We start from the raw sequence: 20,394 nt of genomic DNA, 5'->3' as shown, positions 1-20,394 counted from the left end.
CAATTCAGGAGGTGGAGGTGAACACTGTGGAATGATGCAGAAAGCTATTGTTCTGCAGGCCCTTGCTCTCCAGCGAGCAGTTTGACATCACCCACGTCAGAACGTTAGTGAATTCGCCTTCAGTGAGAAGTGACAGACACACTCAGTATTCAGCATTCAAACAGCACGGTTGACCACAGATCACAACAGCTGCCTGCATTCATCCGAAATAATGTCTGCGAGAACCAGAAAGGAGCAAAATACGGCACAGTACTTCAAACATAGCTCTGTGCTGAGTCAATGCCAAATCGACCAAACGCTGACTACACACTGACACCTACTGGACTCTCAGCTCGGGACAAGGGCAGCACACCGTGGTCAAACAACCCACTCACAAACACAACCCAAACCTCTCCGATTTTAAACACCGGCTTGATTAATTGAATTTAAATCCCCTCGGATGCCAGGTGGGATTCAAACCCTCAATTAATCCTAAGGATTAGCTAATCCTGGAGACACAGAGATGTACGGCACGGAAACAGACCCTTCGGTCCAACTCGCCCAGGCTGACCAGATACCCTAAATTAATCCAGTCCCATTTGCCAGCACTTGGCCCATATCCCTCTAAACCCTTCCTATTCATATACCCACCCAGATGCCTTTTAAATGTTGTAATTGTACCAGCCTCCACCACTTCCTCTGGCAGCTCATTCCGTACAGATACCACCCTCTGGGTGAAAAGGTTGCCCCTTTGGTCTCTTACGACTTTTCCCTCTCACCCTAAACCTATGCCCTCAAGGGGCAGTTGGGGACGGGCTGCAAGTTTTCGCTCCAGGTTCATGGGTTCAAACCCCACCCCGGCAGCTAGGAAGGAGGGGGAGGGGGGAGGGGGCGGGGAGGGAGTTGATTTCGCTCACCTCTGCAGTTGTTGCTGTAAAATACTGTCAAAATCCATCTAGGCCCAGGTTAGGGGAGGGGAGATCTGCCAACCTTACCCAGTCTGGGTCTACACGTGACTGCAGACTCGCAGCAACTGGGGAGGTGGGGAGCTGACTCCTAACTGCTCTCGGAAATGGCACAGCTCAAGGGGCAGTTGGGGACGGGCTGCAAGTCTATGCCACGCAAGGGTAAAGGAAATTGAAAAGTGAAATCCTCATGTGGTGTGCCGTGACAGGAGGTTGGAGGCGTAGTGGTAGGTACTGTCATCGGAGGCTGAGGGGTGACCTTATAGAGGTTTATAAAATCATGAGGGGCATGGATAGGATAAATAGACTCCCCCACCCCAGGGAAAAGACCCTGTCTTTGCGTGGCATAGACTTGCAGCCCCTTGAGCTGTGCCATTTCCGAGAGCAGTTAGGAGTCAGCTCCCCACCTCCCCAGTTGCTGCGAGTCTGCAGTCACGTGTAGACCCAGACTGGGTAAGGTTGGCAGATCTCCCCTCCCCTAACCTGGGCCTAGATGGGTTTTGACAGTATTTTACAGCAACAACTGCAGAGGTGAGCGAAATCAACTCCCTCCCCGCCCCCCCTCCCCGCTCCCCCTCCTTCCTAGCTGCCGGGGTGGGGTTTGAACCCATGAACCTGGAGCGAAAACTGTGAGGCCTTGAATTGGTGGACTATGATTGAGGTGCAAGTCATTTGCAGAACAAGCAGCAACAGAGATAAGAATTTGTAAAAAGGAAATGTATGGTCACATTTTCACGTCACTAAAACCCTCCCTTAAGGAACCTGTGTTACATTGGGAAGGCTTGGGGCTAGGGTTAGGGAGCGAGCTGATGTGTGAGCGATGGCACACTGACTGGCATCACATTGGGACCATTTTTCTGTTCTCACTCTTCATACTAGAATTGAACTGGTGGAGGTCTGTACTGAAGGGGTTACACAGAAGTGGAATGATGATAGGTCAGAACTGAACTGGGGATTTCCAAAAGGAAACCAATTTTTTTTTTTCTCTGTGTGTTTTCTGTCAACTTGTGGGAGAGGGACCGACTCAGAAGAAGGACGAGATTAAGCACAGGGTGCTTTCCACTGTTAGTAAATCGGTAAAGTCTGAAAGGCTTGACTGAGCCCGGGGTAAAGCTGCCTTCTGCTGAGCTGCACCATTCACTTCGTCTCCCTTGATAGAAAGTACCAGCCCCTGCCAGGGGTTAGTACAGACTTGGCGATGGCTGTGGATGAAGCTGGGTCCGAAGCAAGTGTCTCGATTTGATTTTCAGCCCAACCCTGTTATGCCACAACCGTTTTCTAAAAGGTAATTGAATTCCTGCCTTCGTTTAAGGTCGTGGTTAATCCGAAGCAAATGGTGAGGAATTCCCCTCTGCGCACAGGTGAAGAATGTGGGAGCCAACTCATGGAAAGCACGAGTGAGCGAGGTGATGGGTGTTTTCTCGAGTTTGGCAAACCCGATTATCCGAATGACATGGGCGGGGAGTATTTCATTCGGAAAATCGAATGTTTGGATTTATCCAATCATCGGGACCTTGAGATCTTGTTCAGATAATCTGAAATTTGGATAATTGCTGTTGGGATAATTGAGTTTGTACTGTATTTGATTAGATTTGATTAGTATCCTTACAGCATGGAAACAGGCCCGTCAGCCCAACAAGTCCACGCCGACCCTCCGAAGAGTAACCCACCCAGACCCATTTCCCTCTGACTATGGCAATTTAGCCTGGCCAATTCAGCTGACCTGCACATCTTGGGAGCCTTGGACTGTGGGAGGAAACCGGAGAACCCGGAGCAAACCCACACAGACATGGGGAGACTGTGCAAACCCCACACAGACAGTCATCCAAGGCTGGAATCAAACCTGGGACCTCCAACAGCAGTGCGGCACACCCTCAGCACTGACCCTCCGACAGTGTGGCACTCCCTCAACACTGACCCTCCAACAGTGCAGCACTCCCTCAGCACTGACCCTCCGACAGTGCCCACTCCCTCAGCACTACCCTCCGACAGTGTGGCACTCCCTCAGCACTGACTCTCTGACAGTGCCCACTCCCTCAGCACTGACCCTCCGACAGTGCAGCACTCCCTCAGCACTGACCCTCCGACAGTGTGGCACTCCCTCAGCACTGACCCTCCAACAGTGCAGCGCTCCCTCAGCACTGACCCTCCGACAGTGCGGCACCCCCACAGCACTGACCCTCCGACAGTGCGGCACTCCCTCAGCACTGACCCTCCGACAGTGCGGCACTCCCTCAGCACTGACCCTCCGACAGTGTGGCACTCCCTCAGCACTGACCCTCCGACAGCAGTATATGGGGGTCGGCTGCCCTTATGTCTTGCATGGACTTGGCAGTGAGCTGGGAACGGGGGGAGTTGTGAAACTATTGAGACCGATGGCAAATGGGAAGGTGGCCTTTAATTGCTGCAGTGGGTCTTAAAAGCTCAGAGTGCCCCAAGATAGTGCATGGCCTCCGAATTCATTTTCGTTTGTGATATCACTGTCGCAGTGTGTGGACAGGGTGGCAGCCATCTGGTACACAGAAAGATCCCATAGTCTGCACTGTGAGAATGGCTGGATGATCTACTTGTGGTAGTGGGGCTGGTTCAGGGGTAAACATTTACCCAGGATACTGGGGGAGGGCTGGATCTCTGACAGCAGTGCAGCACTCTCTCAGCACTCACCCTCCAACAGTGCAGCGATCCCTCATCGCTGACCCTCTGACAGTGCAGCACTCCCTCAGTACTAACCCTCCAACAGTGTGGCACTCCCTCAGCACTGACCCTCCAGCAGTGCAGCACTCCCTCAGCACTGACCCTCCCACAGTGCGGCACTCCCTCAGCACTGACCCTCCGACAGTGCGGCACTCCCTCAGCACTGACCCTCCAACAGTGCGGCACTCCCTCAGCATTGACTTTCCGACAATGCGGCACTCCCTCAGCACTGACCCTTTGACAGTGCAGCACTCCCACAACACAGATTCTCCAACAGTACCGCACTCCCTCAGTACTGACCCTCTGACAGTGTGGCACTCCCTCAGCACTGACCCTCCGACAGTGCGGCACTCCCTCAGCACTGACCCTCCGACTGTGCGGCACTCCCTCAGGACTGACCCTCCGACAGTGCGCTGCTCCCTCAGTAATGGCCCTCCGACAGTGCAGCGCTCCCTCAGCACTGACCCTCCGACCGTGCTGCACTCCCTCAGCACTGACCCTCCGACAGTGCAGTACTCCCTCTGCACTGACCTTCTGACAGTGTGGCACTCCCTCAGCACTGACCCTCCGACAGTGCGACACTACCACAGCAGCGACCCTCCGACAGTGCGACACTCCCTCAGCACTGTCCCTCCGACAGTGCCCACTCCCTCAGCACTGACCCTCCGACAGTGCGGCACTCCCTCAGCACTGACCCTCCGACCGTGCTGCACTCCCTCAGCACTGACCCTCCGACAGTGCAGTACTCCCTCTGCACTGACCTTCTGACAGTGTGGCACTCCCTCAGCACTGACCCTCCGACAGTGCGACACTACCACAGCAGCGACCCTCCGACAGTGCGACACTCCCTCAGCACTGTCCCTCCGACAGTGCCCACTCCCTCAGCACTGACCCTCCGACAGTGCGGCACTCCCTCAGCACTGACCCTCCGACAGTGTGGCACTCCCTCAGCACTGACCCTCCGACAGTGTGGCACTCCCTCTGCACTGACCCTCTGACAGTGTGGCACTCCCTCTGCACTGACCCTCCGACAGTGCGACACTCCCTCAGCACTGTCCCTCCGACAGTGTGGCACTCCCTCTGCACTGACCCTCTGACAGTGCGACACTCCCTCAGCACTGTCCCTCCGACAGTGCAGCGCTCCCTCAGTAATGACCCTCTGACAGTGCGGCACCCCCTCAGCACTGACCCTCCGACAGTGCGGCGCCCCCTCAGTAATGACCCTCTGACAGTGCTGCACTCCCTCTGCACTGACCCTCTGACAGTGTGGCATTCCCTCTGTAATGACCCTCTGACAGTGTGGCACTCCCTCTGTAATGACCCTCTGACAGTGTGGCACTCCCTCAGTAATGACCCTCTGACAGTGTGGCGCCCCCTCAGCACTGACCCTCTGACAGTGCGGCGCCCCCTCAGCACTGACCCTCTGATAGTGTGGCACTCCCTCTGCACTGACCCTCTGACAGTGTGGCGCCCCCTCAGCACTGACCCTCTGACAGTGTGGCGCCCCCTCAGCACTGACCCTCTGACAGTGTGGCACTCCCTCAGTAATGACCCTCTGACAGTGCGGCGCCCCCTCAGTAATGACCCTCCGACAGTGCGGCGCCCCCTCAGTAATGTGAGCACATGTAGCTGACGGTGTCTGGATTGTGAGAAGAATCTGTTGCATTTTGCCTCTGAGTCAGTTGTGTTTGCGACTGTGCAGATGTTCATAGCTTGAATGCAACCGTTAAACAGCGATACCGGAGTAGGCCACTCGGCCCTTCAAACCTGCTCCCCGATTCTGTAGGATCATGGCTGTTCATCCAACTCCATCCGCTGTTCCCAGTTTCTCTCCCATTCCCTTTGGTCCATTTAGCCTTGAGAACACTATCCAAATCCTTCTTGAAGACATTCAATGCTTTGCCCTCAATTGCTTTCTGTGACAGAGAATTCCACAGGCTCCCCCACTCTCTGAGTGGAGACATTTCTCCCCCTCTCCTTAAACTGTGACCCCCTCGTTCTTGACCCCTAGGTCATTAGGAATATCTGCCCTGTGTTTACCCTGTCCAGTCCAATTTGAATTTTACAGATATCTACAAGGTCCACCCTCATTCTTCTGAACCCGAGAGGTTTAAATCTTAAGTTAAAATGGAAATGCATTGTGTACTAAATGTGTTCAGTGCCATGGTGTTTGTGTGGCTTTTTTGTTCCCTGCCATGGCTCGGCAAATTGCACTCTCGCAATAAAGTTCCCTTCTTCATTACTTGTTGTAATATAGCATAGTACAGCAAAGGAACAGGCCCTTCAGCCCACCATGTTGTCCCAAACATGACGTCAAGTTAAAATAATCTCCATTTGGAGGTGCCGCTGTTGGACTGGGGTGGACAAAGTTAAAAATCACACAACACCAGGTTATAGTCCAACAGGTTTAATTGGAAGCACTAGCTTTCGGAGCACCTTATTACTCTCTCTGGGTAAAACATTTGCCCCTCACACCTCCTTCAGATTTGCCCCCTCTCACCTTAAATGCACGTTTAGATATTTCAACATGGGAGAAGCATTCTGACCTTCAGCCCTACCCACGTCTCTCATGATTTTATAGATTTCGAGCCTCTCAGCCTTTGCGGCTCCAGAATAAAAATGGCCTAAGTTAGTCCAACCTCTCCTTATTCTATTTGGTCTCGACAGGGTGGGTGGAGACAAGCTGTTTCCCCAGGGTGAAGGAATCAATAACGAGAGGTCATGCTTTTAAGGTGAGAGGTGGGAAGTTTAAGGGGGATACACGCAGTAAGTACTTCATACAGAGGGTGGTGGGTATCTGAAACGCAGATGTGGTAGAGGCAGGCATGGTAGATTCAGTTAAGATGCGTCCGTTCAGATGCAGAGTAGGAGGGGAGCAGAGGGATGCAGATGCTTAGGAATTGGGCGACAGGTTTAGACAGTGGATTTGGATAGGCTCAGGCTTGTTGGGCCGAAGGGCCTGTGCCTGGGCTGTAAATTTTCTTTGTTCTTTTGTACTGCAGGCAGCACACTGGAAACTCCACAGCCACGTTTTTGTGGCTGTTAGCTCGGGTGGCTGGGCTAGCATTGTTCCCTCTCAAGCTGGCGTGGAGTGAGCGCAGGAGAAGGGGGTCCAGGGACGAGCAATGGCAGCGATGAAGAGAGTCTGGTGAAGGGGGACTGCTGGAAGGGAAGAGATTTTCTTTTTGCGAAGGGGCTAGATCAAACCGATTGGGAGGAGCCGTGTCAACGCTCCGTTGAGGAAACGAGAATCAGAGACGGGGGTCAGATAGAAAATGGCTGCAAAAGAAAAGAGCAAATTGTGACGTGCGAAAAGAGGTTTCTTCTCTGAGCGAGGAGGTTGGGGTGTGGAATGTAGCCGGTTGTGTTGGGGTGTTCAGGAGGGCATGAGATGGTTGTGCAAGGGTGAAAGGTGAAGGCAGGAAACCGGCACTGGGTAATGATGCTCATTTACTGCAGCAGAGATGATGGGCTGAAAGGCCTCCTTCTGTACCGTGACACTTGTGTGATTCCGAGAAGGTGGGGGTGAGCTGCCACCTCAATCCCACTGCAGTCCACATGCTGTAGGTTGACCCACAATACCCTTAGGGAGCTTGACCCAGTGGTTAGCACTGCTACCTCACAGCGTCAGGGATCAGGGTTCGATCCCACCCTCGGGCAACTGCCTGTGTAGAAATATACACGTTCTCCCCGTGCCTGCGTGGGTTTCCTCCGGGTGCTCCGGTTTCCTCCCACAGTCCAAAGATGTGCAGGTCAGGGTGGATTGGCCGTGCTAAATTGTCCCATAGTGTCCAGGGATGTGCAGGTTAGGATGGATTGGCCGTGCTAAATTGTCCCATAGTGCCCAGGGGATGTGCAGGTTAGGGTGGATTGGCCGTTCTAAATTGTCCCATAGTGCCCAGGGGATGTGCAGGTTAGGATGGATTGGCCGTGCTAAATTGTCCCATAGTGCCCAGGGGATGTGCAGGTTAGGGTGGATTGGCCATGCTAAATTGTCCCATAGTGCCCAGGGGATGTGCAGGTTAGGGTGGATTGGCCGTGTTAAATTGTCCCATAGTGCCAGGGATGTGCAGGTTAGGATGGATTGGCCGTGTTAAATTGTCCCATAGTGCCAGGGATGTGCAGGTTAGGGTGGATTGGCCATGCTAAATTGTCCCATAGTGTCCAGGGATGTGCAGGTTAGGATGGATTGGCCGTGCTAAATTGTCCCATAGTATCCAGGGATGTGCAGGTTAGGGGGGATTGGCCATGCTAAATTACCCCATAGTGTCGAGGGATGTGCAGTTTCGGGTGGATTGGCCATGCTAAATTGTCCCATAGTGTCGAGGGATGTGCAGGTTAGGGTGGATTGGCCGTGCTAAATTGTCCCATAGTGCCCAGGGGATGTGCAGGTTAGGGTGGATTGGCCGTGCTAAATTGTCCCATAGTGCCCAGGGATGTGCAGGTTAGGGTGGATTGGCCATGCTAAATTGTCCCATAGTGTCTAGGGATGTGTAGGTTAGGGTGGATTGGCCATGCTAAATTATCCCATAGTGTCCAGGGATATGCAGGTTAGGGTGGATTGGCCATGCTAAATTACCCCATAGTGTTCAGGGATGTGCAGGTTAGGGTGGATTGGCCATGCTAAATTGCCCCATAGTGCCCAGGGATGTGTGGGTTAGCCATAGGAAATGCAGGGATGGGGATGCGTGGGTCTGGGTGCGATGCTCTTTGGAGGGTCAGTGTGGACTCGATGGGCGGAAGTGAACAATTGCACATGTCCCATATTGTACTCAACCTGCCCCATGTTTGCCCCCTCGCTCGGCCATTTCTGCCGATTACTGAGTTCGGTTCAGCAATAGCGAGTTTTGTCGCCTTCCAAAATAACCTGTTTTGGTGCCAGGTTAAGCTCACTCATTCCGGGAGGCCGGGAGATGTGAATTTGGGATGGGGTATTCCGGGGCCTAGAGGGGAAATGTCAGGGCTCAGCATCGCTGGGCCTTTTGGACAGCCAGTGTATCATGGCATCCCCAGAATGTGGAAACAGGCCCTTTGGCCCAACAAGTGACCCTTTGGAGAGTATCCCACCCAAACCCATTCCTCTGCATTTACTCCTGACTAATGCACCTAACTTACACATCCCTGAACACTACGGGACAATTTAGCACGGCCAATTCACCCTAACCTGCACATCTTTGGGACTGTGGGAGGAAACTGGAGCACCCGGAGGAAACTCACACACACACAGGGAGAATATGCAAACTCCACACACAGACAGTCGCCCGAGGGTGGCGCCGTGAGGCAGCAGTGCTAACCACTGAGCCACTGCCATATGGAGTTGTTTCTTGTGCGTTTGCAAATGTCAGTAGGAGACACTCCCCTGATCATCTTGTCAATAAGCCCTCAGAGTTAATCGGTTGTGCATTGGGAAATGCTTAGTGAGGTGGAACCTTCCAGCACCATGCTACCTGCTACGGACGGTGTATTTAGAGGGCAGGGTTAACCCTGACGGATAGCACGCAGCCTCCAACAGTGGACTAGCCTCCGTGGCTGCACAGAAGAAATGGTAGATTGGGCGAGAGACAGATGAAGGCGCAGTCAGCGCTTTGGGGAAAAAAAAAACAATGCAGCACCCTCCCGACGAGAGAAGACTTTTCGAACTGATGCATCTTTTGGTACATTCGCCACCCTTTGCCAGCTCCTGTGGGATTGTCCAAACCCCTCCAGGAGCCATCGATTAAACTCCAGGAAAGTGCAGTGGGCAAGAAGCAGGAGGAGCAACTAGGCGCCGTAAAGACGTAATCCTCTTTTAATTCCATTTTCCTTCAAGGTTTCTGTTTAATTAATTTAACTAAGATGAAAGTTGGATGGAAGGAAGTGTGTGGATCCCGAAATGGCATTGTTCCTGGGTGCCATGCTCAGAGTAGTTACGGTGTTGTATTACCTGTTGGCATTTGGCTCATTGGTTAGCGCTGCTGCCTCACAGCGCCACGGTCCCGGGTTCGATTCCAGCCTCGGGCGACTGTCTGTGTGGAGTTTGCACAATCTCCCAGTGTCTGCGTGGGTTTCCTCCCACAGTCCAATAGCGTAGGGTGGATTGGACGTGCTAAATCACCCCATATTGTCCGGGGGTGTGTGGGTCAGCCACAGGAACAGGGTGATGGGTCTGGGTGGGATGCTCTTAGGAGGGTTGGTGTGGATTGGATGGGCTGAATGGCCTGCTTCTACAATGTATGATCTGAAGTGCCAGCAGAGGAACTATCAGTAGTTGTGATGGTTTTTTGAGAGTAGGTCATGGTGATAGCTGGTAAGCGATTGAGACATGACAGAAACTAGGAGAACGCTGGAGAAACTCTGTAGGTTGGCCAGCACCCGTACAAAGCGAGAAAGCAAATCAGAGTTGATATTCGGAATGCAGAACTGAAGAAAGGTCAGTGGACTTGAAACGTGAACTCTGTTTCTCTCTCCACAGACCTGCTGAGTTTCTCCAGCATTTCCCTTGCTTGATTCAGGTCTGCAGTATATTGTCCAGATTAAGGCGGTACTTGTGGTGATGAGTTTGGGAAGAAATCGATAGATTTCAGCCCTGGGGGGGTGGGGGGGCTCCCTCGAAAACTCCGCAGTATCTTCTCACCTTTTGCCGGTGAGTCAATGACCTGTGGATGAGTGATCACAGGATTCGACCCAGGATGACTGGGGACAAAGTAGGAAGATCTTCACCTTGTCAGTGAACCTTTTAGCCAGTGTACTTCCCTTGTGTGACAGACTAAAGGCAGGGAGTTAATGCAAGCATTCTTTATTTAACTCTTTAGGTACCATGACTCAATACAAAACATGCATTCTTTGCAACATTTACATTTTATTTCCTCTAACTTCCACTTTAACTATCTTCATTTAAGTTCACTTTAGAACATAGAGCACAGGAACAGGCCCTTCGGTCCACAGTGTTATGTTGAACGTGACGCCAAATTAAACTAATCCCTTCTGCCTGCCCTTGGTCCATATCCCTCCTTTCCCTGCATATCCATCTGCTCATCTAAAACCCTCTTAAACACCCCTATTGTATCTGCCCCCACCACCCATCACCCCTGGCATTCCAGACTCCTACCACTCTAGATCATAGAATCCCTACAGTGTGAAACAGGCCCTTCAGCCCAACAAGTCCACACTGACCCTCTGAAGAGTATCCCACCCAAACCCCTTTCCCATTACGATACCTTTATCCCTGACTAATGCACCTAACCTACACATCCCTGGTAATTTAGCACGGCCAATCCACCCTAACCTGCACATCCTTGGACACTATGGGGCAATTTAGCACGGCCAATCCACCCTAACCTGCACATCCCTGGGCACTATGGGGCAATTTAGCACGGCCAATCCACCCTAACCTGCACATCCCTGGGCACTATGGGGCAATTTAGCACGGCCAATCCACCCTAACCTGCACATCCTTGGACACTATGGGGCAATTTAGCACGGCCAATCCACCCTAACCTGCACATCCCTGGGCACTATGGGGCAATTTAGCACGGCCAATCCACCCTAACCTGCACATCCCTGGTAATTTAGCATGGCCAACCCACCCTAACCTGCACATCCTTGGACACTATGGGGCAATTTAGCACGGCCAATCCACCCTAACCTGCACATCCTTGGACAGTATGGGGCAATTTAGCACGGCCAATCCACCCTAACCTACACATCCCTGGTAATTTAGCATGGCCAATCCACCCTAACCTGCACATCCTTGGACACTATGGGGCAATTTAGCATGGCCAATCCACCCTAACCTGCACATCCCTGAGCACTATGGGGCAATTTAGCATGGCCAATCCACCCTAACCTGCACATCCCTGGGCACTATGGGACAATTTAGCACGGCCAATCCACCCTAACCTGAACATCCCTGGACACTATGGGACAATTTAGCATGGCCAGTCTACCCTAACCTGCACATCCCTGGGCACTATGGGACAATTTAGCATGGCCAGTCCACCCTAACCTGCACACCTTAGGATTGTGGGAGGAAACCGGAGCACCTGGAGGAAACCCACGCAGACACGGGGAGAATGTGCAAACTCCATAGTCAGTCGCCTGAGGCTGGAACACTCTCTGTGTTGAAAAACTTTCCCTTCAGATCTCCTTTAACCTCTCCCCTCTCATCCTTAAACGCATGCAGGCTAGTTTTAGACATTTCAACTCTGGGAAGAAAGATTCTGACTATCAACCCTATCTGAGCATCTCATAATTTGGTAGATTTCTATCGAGTCTCCCCTCAGTCTCCAGAGAAAACAACCCGAGTTTTTCTAGCCTCTCCTTGTAGCCCATACCCTCTAATCCAGGCAGCATCCTGGTAATCCTCTTCTGCACCCTCTCCAAAAGCTCCACATTCTTATTGTAATGTGGTGACCAGAACTGAACGCAATGCTCTAAGTATGGCCTAACCAACATCTTATAAAGCTGCAACACGGCATCCTGACTCTTGTACCCAATTTCCTGACCAATAAAGGCAGCACACCCTCCTTACCACCCACTTTAACTTTGACTCGATTCATCTTCAACTGCAACTTTCACTCTTACCAGCTTAGCTCGAAATAAATTCTACCCTGATTTGATTGAAGCGGCCAACTTTGGTCTCAATGTAGGTTAGATTCCCTACAGTATGGAAACAGGCCATTTGGCCCGTCCAGTCCATACTGACACTCTGGAAAGCAACCCGCCGCCCTATATATATATCTCTGACGTATGCACCTAACACTATGGGCAATTTAGCACGGTCAGTTCTCCTGACCTGCACACCTGTGGACTGTGGGAGGAAACCGGAGCACCCGGAGGAAACCCACGCAGACACGGGGAGAATGTGCAAACTCCACACAGACGGTCACCTGAGGCAGGAATCGAACCTGGGTCTCTGGTGCTGTGAGGCAGCAGTGCTAACCACCGTGCCAATCTTGCCTCATTAGCCTCCGTCTTTTCTGAAGATCATTTCGGAGCACGTGCGTCTCAAATGTTGGTCTCGACGTCTCCTCCTGCAAAATCCTTTGTGCTGCTAACATTTATCACAGAACGTCCTTCCAGAAGCTTCTCTGGCATTGGCCGATGGATTGATCAACAAGAGCAGAAATGGCTGGAAAAAGCTCAGCAGGTCTGGCAGCATCTTTATTCGTAAACTCATTCACCGATGAGGGTGTCCCTGGCCAGCATTTATTGCCCATCCCTAATTGCCCCAGAGGGCAGTTAAGAGTCAACCCCATCGCTGTGGGTCTGGAGTCACGGGTAGGCCCAGGCCAGGCAGATTCCTTCCCTAAAGGGCATTAGTGACCCAGATGGAGTTTTCTCCAACAGTGGATTCCTGGTCATCATTAGACTCTTCATTCCAGATTTTTTTTTAGAATAGATTAGATTACATTACAGTGTGGAAACAGGCCCTTCGGCCCAACATGTCCACACCGCCCCGTCGAAGCGCAATCCACCCATACCCCTACATTTACCCTTCACCTAACACTATGGGCAATTTAGTATGGCCAATTCACCTAACCTGCACATCTTTGTGACTGTGGGAGGAAACCGGAGCACCCGGAGGAAACCCACGCAGACACGGGGAGAATGTGCAAACTCCACACAGTCAGTCGCCTGAGTCAGGAATTGAACCCGGGTCTCTGACACTGTGAGGCAGCAGTGCTAACCACTGTGCCACTGGGCCACCCAATTTATTGAATTCAAATTCCGTTGCGGGATTCGAACGCAGAATATTACCTGGGTCTCTGGATTGTAAGGATACCAATGGGGCCGTCACCATCCCTGAGTCGGCTCCATCGATGCTGCCAAACCTGCTGAGCTTTTCCGGTAATTTCCTGCCTTTAGTTTCTGATTTACAGCAATTCTTTCGGTTGTCAGTGAATCAACCAAGGCCTGGTCACACATTCAGTCCAGTCAATGGCGCTTATGGGTGAACAATTCCCGAAAATTGTGGATGGAGTGGATGTGGTGCCAATCAAGCTGGGGTTGTTTTGTCCTGGATGGTGTCAAGCATCTTGCGTGTTGTTGGGGGCTGCTCCCATCCAGGGCAAGTATGGGGTATTCCATCTGGGGAAATCTGACGAATGCCACGCGATAGTTTGTGGGATCTTGCTGTGCGCTCCTGGCCTCCCACGTGACGACTCATCAGTAGCTGTTTACGGGCTGTGTGTTGGTGGTTTTGAAAGGTGCCGCATAAATGCAACTCTTTTTTAAAAGTCTTGTTGAAGGGCTTTTGCCCAAAACATCGATTTTCCTGCTCCTCGGATGCTGCCTGGCCTGCTGTGCTTTTCCAGCCTCCAGGCTCAGAGATAGGGACACTACCACCCAACAGGTCAAAGTGGGGCCTAAAGTGATCATTCCCCCAAGTTAGTGCACGTTGATTGTAATGAAGCAACAAATACCCTTTTAAGGGGCTCTACTGGGTGCCATGACCTTATAGAGGTTTAAAAAATCATGAGGGGCATGGATAGGGTAAATAGATAGGATTTTTTCCCTGGGGTGGGGGGAGTCCAGAACTAGAGGGCATAGGTTTAGGGTGAGAGGGAAAAGATATAAAAGAGACCTAAAGGCCAACCTTTTCACTCAGAGGGTGGTGCGTGTATAGAATGAGCTGCCAGAGGAAGTGGTGGAGGCTGGTACAATTGCAACATTTAAAAGGCATCTGGATGGGTATATGAATAGGAAGGGTTTGGAGGGATATGGGCCGGGTGCTGGCAGGTGGGACTAGATTGGGTTAGGATATCTGGTCAGCATGGACGAGTTGGACCGAAGGGTCTGTTTCCGTGCTGTACATCTCTCTGACACTATGACTCTCAGTGGTTCATGGTAAGGACTTTCCTTTCATTCATTCATAGTATGAGGGTGTCACTGGCTAGGCCAGCATTTACTACCCATCCCTAATTGCCCCAGAGGGCAGTTAAGACTCAACCACGTCGCTGTGGGTCTGGAGTCACCTGTCGTCTTCTTTATCTTGAATCACAGTGATATATTTCCAAGTCAGGATGGTGAGTGGAGGGGAAGTTGCAGGGGGTGGTGTTCCCATGTATCTGCTGCCCCTTGTCCTTCCTGATGGAAGTGGCTGTGGGTTTGGAAGGTGCTGCCTGAGGATCTTTGGTGAGTTGTTGCAGTGCGTCTTGTAGTCAGTACACACCGCTGCTACTGAGCGTCGAGGGGTGGAGGGAGTGGATGTTTGTGGATGTGGTGCCAATCGAGCGGGGGCTGCTTTATCCTGGATGGTGTTGAGCTTCTTGAGTGTTGTTGGAGCTGCCCCCATCCGGGGCAAGTGGGGAGTATTCCATCACACTCCTGACTTGTGCCTTGTAGATGGTGGGACAGGCTTTGGGGAGTCAGGAGGGGAGTTGCTCGCTGCAGTATTCCCGGTCTCTGGAAATGAAGGAAGACAGGGAAGGGAAGGATTCTCCCTGTTCACACATGGTGTGAACTGAACTCAGTCTCAATGCAGAGACTGTCAGTTCAAACCCACGTGTTCATTCCTCTGTTTATGGCACTTATGATGTGGAGGAGCCAGTGTTGGACAAAGTTAAACACCAACTGGGCGGAAGTGAGGACTGCAGATGCTGGAGATCAGAGTCAAGATTAGAGTGGTGCTGGAAAAGCGCAGCAGGCCAGGCAGCATCCGAAGAGCAGGAAAATCAACTTTTCAGGCAAAAGCCCTTCCAGTCCGACAGGTTTATTTGGAAGCACTAGTTTCCGGAGCGCTGCTCCCAGCCACCTGATGAAGGAGCAGTGCTCTGAAAGCTAGTGCTTCCAAATAATCCTGTAACCTGGTGTTGTGTGATTTTTAACTTAAGGCATTTATGTCACATCGAGCTCCTGAGTCTTTATTGATCTGCGGTGTTCTTGTGCAATTGGTCCGTGCGCAGGCGTCCTGTGAAGAAACCGGATTACCAAGATGATTAGTTCACCCATTCCCTTCCCTGGTAATAGCGCGTGGGTTAGCTCAGTTGGCTGGTTTTTGATTCAGAGCGTACACTAACAAGCGTGAGTTCAATTGCTCCCACCACGAAGGGGGTCTCCTTCTATACCTCTCCCCTCGCCTGAGGTTTGGTGACCCTCAGGTTAAACCACCTCCAGTTCTCTCCCACTCTCTGTCTGTGCTGGTGTTGGACTGGGGTGGACCAAGTTAAAAATCACACCACACCAGGTTATAGTCCAACAGGTTTATTTGGAAGCACTAGCTTTCGGAGCGCTGCTCCTTCATCAGGTGGTTGTTTGGTCTAATGAGAGACCAGGGCCACGGTGACATTGATACCTCGGAGCGACTTTGTTGTTTGATTTTCTTCGGCATGTAATGATTTTTAATGGTTCCAGTACTTTTATGTGCAGTTCTGGTCTCTTTACCTGAGGAAGGATGTTCTGGCTACAGAGGGAATATAGCACAGGTTTACCAAATTGATTCTTAGGATGGCAGGATTGATAAGTGGAGAGAGACTGGACTATACTCACTGAAGTTTAGCAGAATGAGGGGGAAATCTCATTGAATCCTATAAGATTCGAACAGGACTAGACAGGGTAGGCGCAGGAAGGATGTTCCTGATGACCAGGGAGTCCAGAACCAGGGGGTCACAGTTTAAGGATACGGGGTAGGACTAAGATGGGGAGAAATGTCTTCACCCAGAGAGTGGGGAGCCTGTGGATCAACAGGTATGGACAGAAATTGGGAACAGCGGACTGAGTTGAACTTTTGTTCAACAAGAGTGGATGGAATGGCCCTTTGCAGTGGTTTTTGAAAACCCCATGAGGCTTTTTTATCCGGGCGGAAGTGCTTCCCTGTGTTGTTTGAACAGGATAGATTCCTGCAGTGAGCTGACCGTGTGTCAGGCAATGTACCTCAGACCAATGTGGAAAACCCCTTCACTCTGACGCAGTGAGAGACACACACAGAGCTCACAGGCCCAGGCATCGGCTCCCCGACCCCATTCTGCACATTCCACACAGAGACAGACACGCACTCCCACACACACACAAACACATACACATAAAGACAGACAAACAAACACACAGACACACACAGACACATGCTCACACACGTATACAAACAGACAAACACATACGCTCGCGCACACACACATACACACACATACAGACAGACACATATACAGACACACCCACACATACAGACACACACACACCCACATACAGACAAACACACACGCTCACACAAACATACAGACAGACACACATACAGACGCACCCACACATACAGACACACACACATACAGACAAACACACACACATGCAGACAGACAGACACACATACAGACATACCCACACGTACAGACACACACACACATACAGACAGACAAACACACATGCTCACAAACACACATACAGACAGGCACACACACACATACAGACACACCCACACATACAGACACACACACATACACACACACGCACGCATTCACACACGCACAGACACACATACAGACACACACACGTACCGACACACACACGCTCACACACATACAGACACATGCTCACACACATATACACACACAGACACGCATGCACACATTCATACACAGGCACACATTCACACACACTCACAAAGATACACACAAAGATACACACACAGATACGGAGCAGAGAGAGAAAGGGAGGCACACATAGAAACACACACATAGACAGACACACACATAGGCAGGCAAACACATAGGCAGGCACACATAGAAACACACACATAGACAGGCACACATAGAAACACACACACGGACAGGCACACACACAGACAGGCACACATAGAAACACACACACAGACAGGCACACACATAGACAGGCACACATAGAAACACACACGCGGACAGGCACACATAGAAACATACACATAGACAGGCACACACATAGACACACACACATAGAAACACACACACGGACAGGCACACATAGAAACACACACATAGACAGGCACACACATAGACGGGCACACATAGAAACACACACACAGACAGGCACACACATAGACACACACACATAGAAACACACACACGGACAGGCACACATAGAAACACACACATAGACAGGCACACACATAGACACACACACATAGAAACACACACACGGACAGGCACACACATAGACGGGCACACATAGAAACACACACACAGACAGGCACACACATAGACACACACACACGGACAGGCACACATAGAAACACACACATAGACAGGCACACACATAGACACACACACATAGAAACACACACACAGACAGGCACACACATAGAAACACACACACGGGCAGGCACACATAGAAACACACACATAGACGGGCACACACATAGACGGGCACACATAGAAACACACACACAGACAGGCACACACATAGACACACACACATAGAAACACACACATGGGCAGGCACACATAGAAACACACACATAGACAGGCACACACATAGACACACACATAGAAACACACACACAGACAGGCACACACATAGACACACACACATAGAAACACACACATAGACAGGCACACATAGAAACACACACATAGACAGGCACACACATAGACACACACATAGAAACACACACACAGACAGGCACACACATAGAAATACACACATAGACAGGCACACACATAGACACCCACACATAGAAACACACACACGGACAGGCACACATAGAAACACACACACAGACAGGCACACACATAGACACACAAACATAGAAACACACACACGGGCAGGCACACATAGAAACACACACATAGACAGGCACACACATAGACGGGCACACATAGAAACACACACACAGACAGGCACACACATAGACACACACACATAGAAACACACACGCGGGCAGGCACACATAGAAACACACACATAGACAGGCACACACATAGACACACACATAGAAACACACACACAGACAGGCACACACATAGACACACACACATAGAAACACACACATAGACAGGCACACATAGAAACACACACATAGACAGGCACACACATAGACAGGCACACACATAGAAACACACACACAGACAGGCACACACATAGACACACACATAGAAACACACACATAGACAGGCACACACATAGACACCCACACATAGAAACACACACACGGACAGGCACACATTGAAACACACACACAGACAGGCACACACATAGACACACAAACATAGAAACACACACACGGGCAGGCACACATAGAAAGACACACATAGACAGGCACACACATAGACGGGCACACATAGAAACACACACACAGACAGGCACACATAGAAACACACACATAGACAGGCACACACATAGACACACACATAGAAACACACACACAGACAGGCACACACATAGACACACACACATAGAAACACACACACAGACAGGCACACACATAGACACACACACACGGACAGGCACACATAGAAACACACACACAGACAGGCACACACATAGACACACACACATAGAAACACACACACAGACAGGCACACACATAGACACACACACACGGGCAGGCACACATAGAAACACACACATAGACGGGCACACACATAGACGGGCACACATAGAAACACACACACAGACAGGCACACACATAGACACACACACATAGAAACACACACATGGGCAGGCACACATAGAAACACACACATGGGCAGGCACACACATAGACACACACATAGAAACACACACACAGACAGGCACACACATAGACACACACACATAGAAACACACACATAGACAGGCACACATAGAAACACACACATAGACAGGCACACACATAGACACACACATAGAAACACACACACAGACAGGCACACACATAGAAATACACACATAGACAGGCACACACATAGACACCCACACATAGAAACACACACACGGACAGGCACACATAGAAACACACACACAGACAGGCACACACATAGACACACAAACATAGAAACACACACACGGGCAGGCACACATAGAAACACACACATAGACAGGCACACACATAGACGGGCACACATAGAAACACACACACAGACAGGCACACACATAGACACACACACATAGAAACACACACGCGGGCAGGCACACATAGAAACACACACATAGACAGGCACACACATAGACACACACATAGAAACACACACACAGACAGGCACACACATAGACACACACACATAGAAACACACACATAGACAGGCACACATAGAAACACACACATAGACAGGCACACACATAGACAGGCACACACATAGAAACACACACACAGACAGGCACACACATAGACACACACATAGAAACACACACATAGACAGGCACACACATAGACACCCACACATAGAAACACACACACGGACAGGCACACATTGAAACACACACACAGACAGGCACACACATAGACACACAAACATAGAAACACACACACGGGCAGGCACACATAGAAACACACACATAGACAGGCACACACATAGACACCCACACATAGAAACACACACACGGACAGGCACACATTGAAACACACACACAGACAGGCACACACATAGACACACAAACATAGAAACACACACACGGGCAGGCACACATAGAAAGACACACATAGACAGGCACACACATAGACGGGCACACATAGAAACACACACACAGACAGGCACACATAGAAACACACACATAGACACACACACATAGAAACACACACACGGGCAGGCACACACATAGACACACACACATAGAAACACACACACAGACATACAGACGACATAGTGTGGTATTTCCTGGATGTTACAGAGAG

The 20,394-nt window shown here is 50.8% G+C and overlaps 1 protein-coding gene across 3 annotated transcripts in view; it reads left to right on the top strand.

Moving 5' to 3' along the window:
* The first annotated feature begins 1,747 nt into the window (after nt 1-1,747).
* LOC122542695 (TNF receptor-associated factor 3-like) overlaps nt 1,748-20,394 on the top strand; it is a 70,680-nt gene continuing 52,033 nt past the window's right edge. For all 3 annotated transcript variants that reach the window (XM_087983903.1, XM_087983902.1, XM_087983901.1), the window contains exon 1: nt 1,748-2,229. The gene's annotated coding sequence lies outside the window, so the exon portion shown is untranslated. The remainder of the gene's footprint in view (nt 2,230-20,394) is intronic.

The sequence above is a fragment of the Chiloscyllium plagiosum genome, unplaced genomic scaffold (assembly GCF_037043375.1).
Source record: "Chiloscyllium plagiosum isolate Xiang-an unplaced genomic scaffold, Cpla_swu_hap1 HiC_scaffold_47, whole genome shotgun sequence".
Lineage (NCBI taxonomy): Eukaryota > Metazoa > Chordata > Chondrichthyes > Orectolobiformes > Hemiscylliidae > Chiloscyllium > Chiloscyllium plagiosum.
This window is presented reverse-complemented; position numbering and strand designations above follow the sequence as displayed.